This window comes from Stegostoma tigrinum, unplaced genomic scaffold (assembly GCF_030684315.1).
Source record: "Stegostoma tigrinum isolate sSteTig4 unplaced genomic scaffold, sSteTig4.hap1 scaffold_120, whole genome shotgun sequence".
Taxonomy (NCBI): Eukaryota; Metazoa; Chordata; class Chondrichthyes; order Orectolobiformes; family Stegostomatidae; genus Stegostoma; species Stegostoma tigrinum.
This window is the reverse complement of record NW_026728069.1, coordinates 812583-826628: the sequence shown is the minus strand read 5'-3', so window position 1 is coordinate 826628 and position 14046 is coordinate 812583. Positions and strand designations below refer to the sequence as shown.

The window sequence follows — 14046 nt, the reverse complement described above, 5'->3', positions numbered from 1 at the left end:
GGTAAGAGCGAGGCCATGTTCTTCAGGTACTGGGACGACTGCTCCTTCATCCCCTTCACCATCAGGACAGACTACCTGAAGGTGCTGGGTGTTTGGTTCGGTGGAGCTGGGGCGTGCACTAAGAATTGGGAGGAGCGTATCACCAAACTGAAGCAGGAGCTGGGCAGGTGGACGTTCCGGTCCCTCTCCATCACGAGTAAGAACCTGGTTGTCAGGTGCGAGGGGCTTTCGGTACTGTTGTATGTGGCGCAGGCCTGGCCTATTCCCTGGACCTGCGCCGCTGTGGTCACCTGGGCCATCTTCCACTTCATTTGGGGATCGAGGATGGACCAGATCCGCAGGGACACCATGTACAAAGACCTGGAAAATGGGGAGAAAGGGCGTACAGAACGCCACCCTCACCCTGATGGCTACCTTTGTGTGTGGCTGCATCAAGCTGTGCGTTGATCCTCAGTACGCAAACAGCAAGTGTCACTACTTACTGAGGTTCTACCTGTCCCCGGTGTTGCGAAGGATGCGCCTGGCCTCATTGCCGCAGAATGCTCCGAGTCGTTGGACCGTCCTGTAGCACCTGTCGTTCATGGAGAAATTTTTGAAAGGAAACACCTTTGACCATAAGGCCATCTGGCAGTGGTCAGCACGTAGTATCCTCAAGACCCTTCGGGAAAAGGAGAGGGTGGATCCTGTCATGTGGTTCCCCACGCAGACTACCAAAGTCATTTGGCAGAATGCCTCATCGCCAGAACTTTCAAACAAGCACAAGGACGTTGCTTGGCTGGCGGTGAGAGGGGCTCTGCCAGTGAGATCCTTTATGCACGCCCGGAATCTCTGCGCCACTGCACGCTGCCCTCGACGCAGCTGTGGCGGGGTGGGCGGCGAGACTGTCTATCACCTCCTTCTGGAGTGTGCCTACGCACAGGAGATCTGGAGGGGGATGCACTGGTATTTGTCGAGGTTCATCCCGAGCAACTCCGTGACACGGGAGTCCATGCTCTCCGGGCTGTTTCCTGGGAGGCACACCGAGACCAACATCAACTGTGCCTGGAGGACCATCAATGCGGTGAAAGACGCTCTTTGGTCTGCCCGCAACTTGCTGGTCTGTCAGTTGAAAGAACTGACCCCGACCGCATGTTGCAGACTGGCGCACTCCAAGGTCCTGGACTACGTGGTGAGGGAGGCACTAAAGCCTGGGGCAGCCACCACCAATGGCGCGGTGGGGAAGGACCACCCTAAGAAACCCCTCGTCCAGAACAGAAAAAAGTGCCCGATCTGGTAACTGGGCCCAGCTGGCGCCTTCCCCAACTGGTCAGGGGGCCAACAGGGACTGTGCGGGGTGAACACTGCCGGTGTATATTCTCTTGCTTTGTTTTTTTTCCCCCTTTAGTTGGTGTACGTACGCCCTGGGAAACCCAGAGCAGCTTGCATGACTGGGTAGGTGTATGAATGTGTTTTTTTTGTACATCTTATGAATAAAGTATATTTTTTCAAATAAAAAAGAGTTCTTATCAGCTTTAATATCAGATATGTTCTTTACTTAAGGACCCTATATTAAACCGATTTTTGGAACAGGAGCTTGCTCTGTCCTCTCCATGCATCATCCTGGTATTGCAGTGTTTCTAGGAATGGTGCAGTCTCGTTAAACCAATTTTAAAAACAGCCTGATCAAAAACTGAAGAAGGGTATCTAGGCCTGAGGCATCGGACTTCCTGCTCCTTTGCTGCTTGGCTTGCTGTGTTCATCCAGTTCTAGACCTTGTTATCTCCAGCAGCTCAGCACTCTGGAACCATAACAGTCCTTCAGCCCAACAAGTCCACATCAAACCTCAGAGCATCCCAGCCAGACCTAAACCCCACCTAATCGACCTCTCCCTTAACACTACAGGTAATTTAACATGGCTAATCCACCTAGCCTGCACATCTTTGGACTGTGGGAGCACGCTGAGGAAACCCACACAGACACAGAGAGAATGTGCAAATTCCACACAGGCAGTCACCTAAGGCTGGAATCAAACACGTGTCCTGGTGCTGTGAGGCAGCAGTGCTAAACACAGAGCCACCATGCAACCAACGTGCTTACTCTCAACACTCTCACCCAACTTTCTCCAAATCTGCTTTTTCCAAGGTAACCGTTAATCTCTCCTTTTCTGCGTGCTCAGCACTTGCTCTGAATGTTTGTGCCTCATCCGTGGTGCATGTCGCATCTTCCCACCAACACCATCCCTGAATATTCACACATGGCATCAGAAGTAAAAGAAAATTGCCTGCCAATACTACCTCATGACAAATAGCATTTCAAAAAAAAACAAAAGATGAAGCAATCGAAGTATTCACTAGTTTTGACTTTGATGGTGACGACTTGGGATGTATTGAACTAGAGATTTTGTAAACACTGAGCCAGGAAAGGATATGGCATATACAATGCACGTTTTTCATTTGAGTGCAACAGCAACCAATCAAACGTGTGCTTTATTTTTCTCAAGTCACGGCCTGTGAGTTTAATCAGATTACCAATTCACTGACATGGGACACAACTGCAAATGACCAAGCCAATTCTCACATTAGCCAGACCAGGAGATATTTGCAAATCTAGCAAGATGAGCCAGAAGTTAAATAAAAATGCTACATCAAGATACAGAATTGCCTGTCCACAAAGTACATGCTTTCGGTAAGAACTCTGCAAGCTTTTCAGCACCTGAGACGTGTTCTGCCACAATATCTCTGCCTTTCCCTGGCATTTTTGCACTTTGATATCTCAACTAGAACTTAATGTTTCACAGTGCTCCTGTCTTGCCTGGTTGTTTATCACAGGCATAAGCCAGGCAGCTTATCACTGTTATTATCAGCAGTCAGTCAAGGGCTGGTCAGCAGCTATGGCAACAAACATGTGTTTTGACCAAATGGTCACGTCTCAAAGTCTCAGGGAAACAGTTCTCAGTCAGGGCAAGGGAGACAGGATTAAGTCAGGAGATCCTGACACAGCATGTCCAAGGAATCAATCAATATCAGCCATTTGGGGCAAGCGGATCAGAGGATCTGTATCACTACAGTACAGAGAGGTGGCCACACTCACTCCTAATTACATTCTCAAAATGCTCCAATAGACTTGTTGAGCCTGAACTATGTTCATCAATCCAAGCTGACCCTGTCCATTCCTGCCATTGGGGGTCAGTTTGATGAAATTCTCAAAGGTGTTCAGGAGTTTGGGAGGTTCATAGCTCCCTGAAATAGCAACACTAGTGGATAAGACGGTGAAGAATTTCACTTTCACAGTCCACAGCATCAGGATCTGGTCAGCTTTCATATCTGGCTCATAAGTGAGATGAGGTTTTTTTTTCGAAATATGTCAGAGCAAGCATTGTTCCTACGAGAACAACTATGCTTCCATTCATGCATTTTTTTTTGTTTCAACCATGAAATGGACACAAGTTGATCAAATGTGAAAGTGACCATCAACCAGTTTGAACTGGCAGTTGTCAAATAAATTAAGACAGAGAAAAATGTATTTGCAGGAGATTTTTTTGAATTTTTTTAAAAATCATTCATGGGATCATGATATTACTGGATAAGAATGGCAGTTTCCTTCCCTAAAGGACATAGGTTTTTCCAACAATGACAACGGATTCACGGTCATCGTTAGATTCTTATTTCCAGATTTTTTTTAAAACTCAAATTCCACCATCTGGAATGGTGGGATTCAAACCTACGTCCCCATACCATTATCAGGATCTCCTGACTTAATCCTGTCTCCCTTGCCCTGACTGAAAAACTGTTTCCCTGAGACTTTGAGACGTGACCATTTGGTCAAAACACATGTTTGTTGCCATAGCTGCTGACCAGCCCTTGACCATTAAAGTACAACAGACTAAACAGAAAATAAACCAAGACATTGTGTGATATCTTGTGTATACGTATTCATCATGAAATCCATCACTGCTATGGACAACAGGTAAAGATCTGAAGAGACTGCATTCCCCGCCCCCCGCGAACAGAGTCACAATGGTCACCAGGCTTCATAGCCGATTGGGAAAATGCAATCGGGGATATAGTACTGGACTCCTCCCAATCTTTTGTTTAGACTTAAAACTTTCATTTTGTGGGCAAAAATCAAAAGGAAACATTACCATTGTTTCCAAATCAACAAATACCTATTAAAAGTTGAAACGTGTCTGGAGAACAATAGGATCTGTAATTGTAAAAGGTGTGCAGACATAACTAATAAATAAAGGGCCATCGAGATCATCATAGAATTCCTACAGTGTGGAAGATGGCCATTCTGTCCATTGAGTCCACACAAACTCTCTAAAGAGCATCCCATCCAGTCTCACACCCTACTCTGTCCTTGCATTTTGCACACAAGACACTAAGGGCAATTTAGCGTAGTCAATCTACCTATTTTGCACATTTATGGACTGTGGGAGGAAACTGACGCAGACAGGGTCTGGGTAAGACACTCTTCATAGGTTCAGTGTGGACTTGATGGGCCAAGTCATTTGCTTCCACACTGGAGGGATTCTATGATCTCCAGAAACAAGCCCAAAAATACCTGGTTTGGAGATAGCTAACAGCAGAATCAAAAAAAACCAACAGTTACTCAAGTTTGCTACTAGTTAACCAATCCTGATGAACCAGGAAATCCCTTTTCACATAATGTGCTGGTGGATAGTCTTTAGTCAGTGTGAATGTGTCAATGTGTCATGACGTGACTATTTCCAAGCTCCACCTGACAGATAGACAACTGTTATTAACCTTTTATTCACAATACCAGCACCTTTAATTGAGCAGTAAATTAGTAACATCAGTACAAACAGCCCAAAACTAAGGTTCATTTGATCATGAGAGTGATAGCAAAATGCTTCAACTGTGGTTCTTTGTGACTGTTTGGATGACTAAGTGAATGCTTTCCCAGTCAGAGCTCACGAATGGTCTCTCCCCAGAGTGAACTTGCTGGTGTGTCAGAGGGGAATTCGAGTCAGAAAAACTTTCCCACACACAGAACAGGCCAATGGTCTCTCTCCAGTGTGAATTTGCTGGTGTATCAGCAGCTGAGTTGTCTGAGTGAATGCTTTCCCACATTCCAAGCAAGTGAATGGTTTCTCTCCAGTGTGAACTCCCTGGTGTTTAAGCAGGTTAGATGACTGAGTGAATCACATTCCACAATCAGAGCAGGTGAATGGTTTCTCTCCAGTGTGACTCTGGTGGTCAGTTTCCAGCTGGGATGGATGAAGAAATTCCTTCCTGCAATCTGTCCATTTCCACAGTCTCTCCCCAGTGTCACTGCGCTGGTGTTAGGACATTTCAGATGAATCTTCACAGACTCTTTGACACACAAATCATTTGCATTTCTCCAAGTGTGAGTGCTGCTTTCTCCTTCAATGTTCAAAATCCTGAGATAATTGGGTTGTGATAAATAAAGTGACTGTCAGACCTGGATGTGGAACAGTTTGAATTCTCTAACTGCAGGCTAAGCTTTCAAACAGAAAGTAAATGCAATGAGTGAGAAACCAGAAGAGAAAACAGACTGTGAAACTGAGAAGTCCTCTGGACATTTGTGGAGCGACACTTGGGGAATATGTTGGATTATCAATAGAACAAATCCATTCATAAGTATCCTCCAGGTAAGGTATTCAAGTCAGTGTTTGCACAAAATTACCGAAAGAGAGGTGGGAGAGCCAGGGAGGAAGAACAGGCATTGTATAAATCTGTAACTCAGTCTTTCAGAGGGATTGAAAGGTTAAGAACAGTGCAGAAGTAAAATTGTGGAAATCTGAAATGAAAACACAAAAATGCTTAGTCCGAGTTGTATAGCATGGAACAATCCCTGTTGTCCATGCTGACCAGATATCCTAAATTAATCTAATCCCATTTGCAAGCATTTGACCCATATTCCTCTAAACCCTCCCTATTGACATACAACATTAAAAGATATCTGGATGGGTAATTGACAAGGTTCCACCAGTTCCTCTAGCAGCTTATTCTATACAGGCACCACCCGCTTTCCCTTTTAAAACATTCCCTCTCAGCTTAAACCAGTTTTTAGTTCTCATCTCCCCTACACTGGGAAAACAACCTGAGTTATTCACTCTCTGCCCACCATAATTTTATTAACTTTTAGAAGGTCACCTCTCAGCCCTCAATGCTCCAGGGAAAATAGCCCCAGCATATTCAGCCTCTCCCTGTAGCTCGAAACTTCCAACATGCTCGTAAATCTTTTCTGCAGCCTGCCCAGTTCAACAGCATCATTCCTATTGCAGAGAGACCAGAACTGTACACAGTATTCCCAAAGCAGCATAATCAATGCCTTGTTCAGCCTATAACATGACCTCCCAACTCCAACACTCAATGTACTGGCCAATAAATGCAAGTATAGCAAATATCATCTTCACTACCTTGTAGACCTGCAATCCACCTTCAAGGAACTGTGCACATGCACCAAGGAGCCCCTGTTGCATAACAGTTCCCAGGGCCTCCTCATTAAGTGATTAAGCCCTGCCCTGATTTTCACTTCTGGCACTCCTTGGCCCATTGCCCATCTGATTAAATTCCCATTGTACTTGGAGGTAAACTTCTTTGCTGTCTACTACAACAACAATTTTAGAGTCATCTGCACACTTACTAACCATTCCTCCAATATTCATTCCACATGATTTGTATCAATGACAAAAAAAGCAGTGGAACCAGCACCAATCCCTGCAGCACTCTGCTGTTCATAGTCCTCGAGACCAAAAATAGACCACCCCCCCGCCCCCCCACCATGATCTTGTCTCCTGCCTTCAAACCAATTTTGTTTCAAATAGCTAACTCTCCCTGGATTCCATTTGATCGAAGCTTGCTAACTAGTCTGTCATGTGGAGCTTTGGTGAATGCCTTGCTGAAGCCAGACAGACAATGTCCACTGCTTTGCCTTCAGCAATCTTTGTCACTTCATCAAAAAAAAACACCTCAATATTGTTAGTGAGACAAGATTTCTGACTCACAAAGCCATGTTAACTATCCCTAAGCAGTCCTTGCTTTTCCAAACGCATACAAATCCTGTCCCTCAGAATCCCCTCCAACAATTTACCCACCACTGACATCAGGCTCAGGGGTCGATAGTTCCCTGGCTTTTCCTTACCACCTTTCTTAAAGAACAGCAACACATTCGCCAGGCAGTCTTCTGGCACCTCTCCAGTGTCTATCAGTGATACAAATATCTCAGCACAGGGCCCAGCAATTATTTCCCTCGCCTCTCCCTGAGTTTGTGGATAACACCTGATCAGATGCCAGGGACCTATCTACTACCTTTATGCATTTTAAGATGTCCACCTCCTAATCCTGTGTAATATGGACAATTTCATGATTTATGTTTCCAAGTTCTCTCACTTCCATATCCTTCTCTGCAGTAAGGACTAATGTGAAATACTCATTCACTATCTCAGCCTGCAGTTCCACACAGACAGCCTTGTTGATCTTTAAAGGGGCCCTATTTTCTCCCTCGTTGCTTTTTTGTCCCAAATGTAGTTTCAGAATCTCTTGGGACTCCCCTTAACCCTATTTGCCAAAGATGGCTCATGTCTGTTTTACACCCTCTCAATTTCCCTTGAGTGTACTTCTCCTGCCCTTATACGTCGAGGGACTGACCCAATTCCTGCTGTCAATACCCGACATGTGCTGCCTTCTTTTTCTTGACCAGATCCTCAATTTCTCCAGTCAACGAGTATCCCCTACATTTACCAGCCTTGCCCTTCACATGAACAGGAACATGCTGTTTTTGGACTCTCCTTATTTCATTTTTGAAGGCCTCCCACCTTCCAAGCATCCCATTAACTGTGAATTACCTCTCCTGATCATCTTTTGGAAGTTCTTGCCCAATAGGGTCAAAGTTGGCCTTACTCCAACTTAGAACTTGGAAATTTATATAAAATGTATACGTTTTATATTTTAACTGAATGCGGTAATACAAATAGGAAGGGTTGTCAGGAGTAGAGGAGATTACACAGACGTCAATAGATGTCAAGGTTGGGAGGGCTGTGCTAAGTGGACGAGATTTCATAGGTAGACAGGATCTTAGAACTAAGAGGAGTTCACATCAAGAAAAAGAGATGTAGGGGCTGCACGAGTTCATCGAGAGGGGGAGGTTAGGAGGGCTGGAGCAGTTTGCAGAGATAAGGACGCTTACAGGATGGGGGTGCTTTACAAAAACAGGGATTGTTTTATGGAATGGTGCATTGTACACAGAAAATAGGATCCAAAACAGAAATGGACACCTGTAGCGACTGAAGAAATGCAATGTAGAGATGAAGCAAGACTTAGATGGGACGGCTGGAGTCCAAAAGTGTCTTCAAAGAGACAGAAACAGCAATAGGGGCTGGAGACAGTTATACAGATAAAGTAGCATTGAACAAACTGGATGGGTTCCTGAGACACAGAGTTGTAGGGATGGGTGAAATTTGCAGAGCTATTTACAGAGAGGGGGACATTTTTAAGCTACAGTAATAGGGAACACATTGCAGCATTACACAAAGAGACAGTGTTTGAGATGCTGGTTTACAAAGAATGGCAGGGCTCTAGGCAGGGGAGGAGCAAACAGAGAAATGGAACATTGCAACGGCTACAAAAAGTGTACAGAGTGTAGGGAGATTTATTGGGCCTGGGGGAGGTTCGAAAGACTGTGGGCTGCAGAGTTTGCAGGGACTGGAGGAGGCCTGACAGATGGGGAGTGAGACAGGGGCTGGAGGACTTTACTGGAGATAGATGTTTGCAGGAAAATGAGGAGTTTACAGATATAAAGGAGCGCAACAGAGGCTGGTTCAGATTGCATACACAGCGTGGGCTGATGAGCTACAGAGCATCAGACAGGTTTAAAGGAGCAGGAAAAGGTAACAGAGATAGGGAAAGTTTCAATGTTGTAAGAGGTATGAGCGTGTGGGACGAGGTCACAGAGGCAGGGGTGGCTATAGGGATTGGAGGAGCACACGGAGAACGGGACACTGGAGGATATAATGTTACACAATAGGGAGAATTCCAGCATCTAAAGGTAAAGAATACATGGAAGGCTATTGGGCTGCAGGAAGAAACAAACGGTGAGTACTGCAGGTACTGGAGCAGGTTTGAGATATAGGCAATATTCTGCAGCGTAAGAAAGTTCCAGTGATAAGAGGCTGTGTAAGTTACACATAGGGAGGATAGCAGGAGCCAGAGGTGGTTATGGAGAGAGGCAGTGTTACACAGAAACATAGGAAAATGGGTTAGGTGTAGACTATTCAGCCCCATGGGCCTCCTCCACTCTTCAATCAGATCACGACTGATCATTTAGCTCAGTTCCCTCTTCCTGCTTTCTCCCCATATGGAAACTGTCATGACTGGAGCAATCTACAATGATCGGGAGCGTTGGAGTGACTGGAGGAAGTTACAGAGATAAAGAGGACTGTGGAGCACTGTCGAAGTTAAAGACACAGGGAGAGTCATTCAGCCTGGAGAAGATTACAATGTTACACAGAGGTGTACAGGCTGAAAGAGGTGACAAAACTGGAGGCATGTAGGGGTTAGAGGAAGTTACTGTGACAGGGAGGATGGTAGAAGCTTTTCTTGGTTATAAAAGTAATTATCATCTTTGTTTTTGAAAGAGATAACAGACAAAGGTTTTGAATGACTCAGGAGATTACTTGCACAAGGAAGGGTGGAGGAAGATGGAGTGTGTTGTCACTGATGAGTGTGTTGAGTTTATTGTGATTGTGAGGGTTGTAGTGATGAAACGACATGATCGCAAGGGTAGTAGAGACTTGATGGTGTACAGAGATAGGGAGGAGCTGCAACAGGTGATGGCAATAGTGAGTTTGTGGTGATGGGGGATGGTTACATCAATAGCGAGGGGGTCAAGGGATGAAAAAAAGTTCTCAAGGTAGAGAGGTTTCTCCTGAATGGAAGAGACTACATGGATGGCGATGGTTCAAGCGACTGGATTTTTTCACAGATATGGAGAGTCAATGGAGCTGGTGAAGGTTACAAGGATCGAGAGGGTTTAAGGAGTCAAAGCGAATACACAGGCATGGAGGGTTGTGTTGATGGGAGAAGCTGCAGGGATAGGGAATGTTGTCGGGCCATTTCTTAGTTTTGTGTCTTGGTTACCTGCCTCGCATTCATGAGTCACTTCAGTACCTGGGTGATATGTAGGGGTTTGTATAGAACTCACCCTGTCTCTCTCCATGAGAAGGTTACACTGGTACAGACAATGTTAGGGATTGAAGAAACTGACAGAGACACTATGCATTCTACGGACTAAAGATGATTATGAACAGAGCCAAGGATTACAGGGTCTAGAGGGGATTACAGACAAAGGGAGGGTTGTAGGGTGGGGAAGAGGTTACAAAGACGGTTGGTGTTGTAAGGATGGGGGGCACTGATTGTGATCAATTGGCACAATTGACATAGAGAGGATCTGTGGAGGTTACAGTACAAGAGAGGTTTGTACAGGCAATATGAGTTTACACAGACAGGAATGGTTCTCAGGGCTGGAGGAGGTAACTGTGAAAGGGAATGCTATAACGAATGGAGAAGGTAACATTCACGGAGAACTTCAGTGGCAAAAAGGAGGTGACAGTCATATGGCCCTTTGTTTAGACAGCAGAAGTTTACATTGGCAAGTAGCACTTTGGAGACCGAGGGACTTGACAGAGAGAGGGCGACGAGCAGCAACTACATAAGGTTTGAGAGAGAAAGACAGTTGACAGCTTTGGAAGATGATGCAACATACAGAGCATTACAAAGTTTGGACAAGATCTAGAAGTTCACAAGGGTTATAGGAGGAGGAGGAGGATACAGATAAGTTGAGGTTTGGAATGGGATAAGGTTACAAGAACAAAAGAAGGTTCCAGCAATGTGAAGGGCTATGGGGGCTGCAACCAATTCCAGAGATAGGGAGGGATTCACATGTTGCAATTTACAGAGTTCAGGATGTTTTTTGCAATTGGATGAAGTTAGTAATACAAAGTATTGTAGACACTGGATGAGGTGACAGTTCGCATGGATCTTCAGACTGCAGGACGTTAGAGAAAGAAAGAGAGGTGTCGGGGCTGGAGTTAGAGAAGGCAATCAAGAGGATTTTACAGGTACATGGATGGTTTTAGTGGCTTCAAGAGGTTAAAGAGTTAGGAAGACTAATTAATGCCTGAAGGATGGAGAATGAGAAGCATTGTAGCGATAGGAGAGATTGCACACTCTGAACGAGGTTGCAAACATGAGGAGGATTAAAATGGCTTCAGAATGCAATATATTCGAGCAGTTTACACAGGCAGGAACAGCTATCAGACTGGAGAAATTTAGAGAGATAGGAAGGTCTGTAGGAATGGTCAATTGTCACAGAGGTCATGTGGTGCTGTGTTACGGGAGGCAGGAGTGTTCTTGGGACTGGAGAAAGTTACAGTGATATGATGTGTTGCAGGGGCATGAGGATGATATATGTCCAGATGGGGAGGTGAGTCGGGGCTGGAGGATATCACAGAGACGTGGTGGACTGTAAGTAGTGGATAAGATGACAAGTGTCAAAATTATTGTTATGACTTGAGGAGGAGGACAATACCAGGATTGGACACGTTGTCAAGACTGGAGCAATTTGCAAAGATGGGAAGGGGAGTCAGAATTGGCAGAGGTTTTAAATACAGAGAGATTTTAGCGAGGACTGGAAGAGCCAGTGACACCTAATGTTCAAGGAGTTAGAAGGATTCAATGCACTGATGACGATGAGTTGCAACAAAGGATCTGTAGACTTGCTGTATGACTGACTGTTGGAGAGAGAACACGGAACGGAAACATCCCAGGGTTCAATGCCACTGTCTTGAGAGGCCTGCTTTTAATTCTGCTGCTCTTATCCTCACTAAGACAGCACAGGCCTGGATTGAGAATTATGGACTCCCGATGCAGTCCTCGGAAAGTTCAGTGCAACAGAGCTGAAAGTAGGGTGGTGAAGTTTTTGAGAAGATTTGCAGCTCAGGTTGTGGATGATGTTTTAGACTTGCTCGCTGAGACAGTGTGTTTGATTGCAGATGTTTCATCACCCTGCTAGGTAACGTTGTCAGTGTGCCTCCAGTGAAGGGCTGGTGTTCTGTCCCACTTGTTATTTATGTGCCTCGGTTTGCTGGGGTGGTTGGCATCACTTCCGGTTTTGTTTTCCGGTGGTTTGTATATCGGGTCCAGATCAATCTATTTGTTGATGGATTTCCAGTTGGAATACCAGGCCTCCAGGAATTTCCTAGCATGTCTCTGTTTGCTTTGTACTATTGTGGATGTGTTGTCCCAGTCAAATTGGTGTCTTTCTTTGTCAGTGTGTACTGACATCAGTGAGAACTGGTCATGTCTCTTGGTGGATAGTTGGTATTTGTGCATCCTTGTTGTCAGTTTTCTTCCAGTTTGGCCTGCATAATGTTTCTCACTGTCCTTGCATGGTATTTTGTATTGGTTTTGGGTGTGGGGTCCCAGACATTTGTCAAGAGCAGTCGTAGGTAGTTGTTGGTTTGTGGGCGAGCCTGGTACCTCAGGATCTGAATAGTCTTGTGGTCACCGCTGATAGGTCTCTGATTTGCAGTAGGACTACTGGTGTGTCTGGCTGTATTGTGCCTCATTGTTGTGGTCTGTCCTGTGGGTAACAGTGGATTGTGCCTTTTGGGTATCCATTTCCTTTAAAAACTCCGTATAAGTGCTCCACGTCTGCTATGAGCAGTTCCAGGTTGCTGCAGTGTGTTGTGGCTCGTTTGAATTATGTCCTGATGTACCTCCGTTTACAGGTATTGGTGGATAGTTGCTGGTGTGATAAAGTATCTGGTGCATATGGGCTGTACACATTCTGTACAAAATGATATGGAGTTCCCTGTTGCTCTTACATTCCACCATAGCTGAGGAAGGGTTATTGTCCTCTTCTTTTATGAATTTTATTCTAGTGAGGATGTTGTTCATCTGTCAGTGGGTTTCTTCTCGTCTTCTAGATGTGATCATCAAGGTGTCATCTACCACACGGGACCCAGAGTTTGGGTTAGATAGTGGGGACCGTTCTCCATTCTCATCTTTGCATTACCACTTCTGCTATCAGTCCTGATATCGGGGATCCCAATGGTGTTCCATTGATTTGTTTGAATATATGGAGGTGAGACACATATCCAGCATTTTCAGGATGCTGTTCTTGTTGATTCTGTTAGTTTGGAGCGCCTGCCATCCTGGTTCCTCCAGCAGAGTGGCCATTTTCTCTTTGGCTCGGTCAGTGTTTATGGATGTAAATCGTGCTGTAATATCAAAGAATATCATCATCAGCTCCTCTTCTATTCTGGTGTCCTTGACGATGTTGAGGAATTCTAGGGAAGAGTGTATTGGGTGGATAGTGTTGTCCATGAAGTATTTCAGTTTCCGTTATTGTTCTTTGGCTAGCCTATATGTTGGTCTACCTGGTACTGGCTCGGTGAGCAAGCCGACAACATCAGCAGGGTTGTGATTGAGTCTGGGGTCTTTCTGCACTGTGCGCCCCCTTCTGCACTGTAGCTACATCATATCTCATGGGTCAATGTTTTACGCCTTCTGCTCTGCTCACTATGAGTATCTTACCTGACTGCAGGATCTGATGAACGCTCCAGATCTCCCTGTCCGTTGTCGCTTGAATTGACCAGTTGACTTCAACATGGTGATGGACGAGACTGGAGCCAGGAATTCTGCTCAGTCAGCAGCTTTCAGTAGCTGCCGAAGACGGAAGCATAAACAGACTGAGAAATTAGACTGATGCAGTGAGGATTACAGAAGTGGAAGAGGGCTGAGCACTGCAGACATCTGGACAATCCCCATCTCCATCCTTGGCCTCTGCTGCCACATCTCTGGAGTGGAGAATTCTGCTGGCTCAGGATCTCATTGTAGCGGCAATCATTAGATCCACACTGTGACAGTTACTGTATGAAGAGATACTGGCTGATATCACCAGGAAGGTGTCAGGATCACCCAATGGTCAGGAAGAAGGAGTTTTGATTCATGGTGCACTGGTATCAGTACTCAGGGATACACGAGCTTCAAGTGGGACAGGCGATGGCCGTGTGTTCCT

General features: G+C 45.4%; 1 pseudogene; it reads left to right on the top strand.

Moving 5' to 3' along the window:
• The first annotated feature begins 1476 nt into the window (after nucleotides 1–1476).
• Nucleotides 1477–1636, top strand: LOC132207678 (U2 spliceosomal RNA; annotated as a pseudogene).
• Nucleotides 1637–14046: the final 12410 nt, after the last annotated feature.